Genomic DNA, 382 nt, shown 5'->3' with positions numbered 1-382 from the left:
AAACCTAACACACCCACACGCAATTTAAAGCCTTTATCTATATCTGTTCGAAGAGATTGTATATTGACTTTTTTATCAGTGATTATTGTGAATGGCATTCTTGTATTATGTCCTTATAATTAACACACCTAGAATTAACATTCATTTTGATTGTAAAATACGGGTTATATGAAAATATGCACATATTAGTCGAAAAAAAAGTGAAATTATAAACATATTTTGGTAAATTTTCTGTCTTTACAGTGCAGAAGACCAAAATGGTGATTGCACCATGCTATTTTCGTGCAAAAAGTGTCTACCGTAACCTAATAAGAAGTAAAGTTTTGTAAAATACGATATGTTAATTATGTATAAATTGTTGATCCACTATTATGATTTGATG

This window comes from Penaeus monodon, chromosome 24 (genome assembly GCF_015228065.2).
Source record: "Penaeus monodon isolate SGIC_2016 chromosome 24, NSTDA_Pmon_1, whole genome shotgun sequence".
In the NCBI taxonomy this organism is placed as follows: domain Eukaryota; kingdom Metazoa; phylum Arthropoda; class Malacostraca; order Decapoda; family Penaeidae; genus Penaeus; species Penaeus monodon.
Note: the sequence above shows the minus strand (reverse complement) of the source record.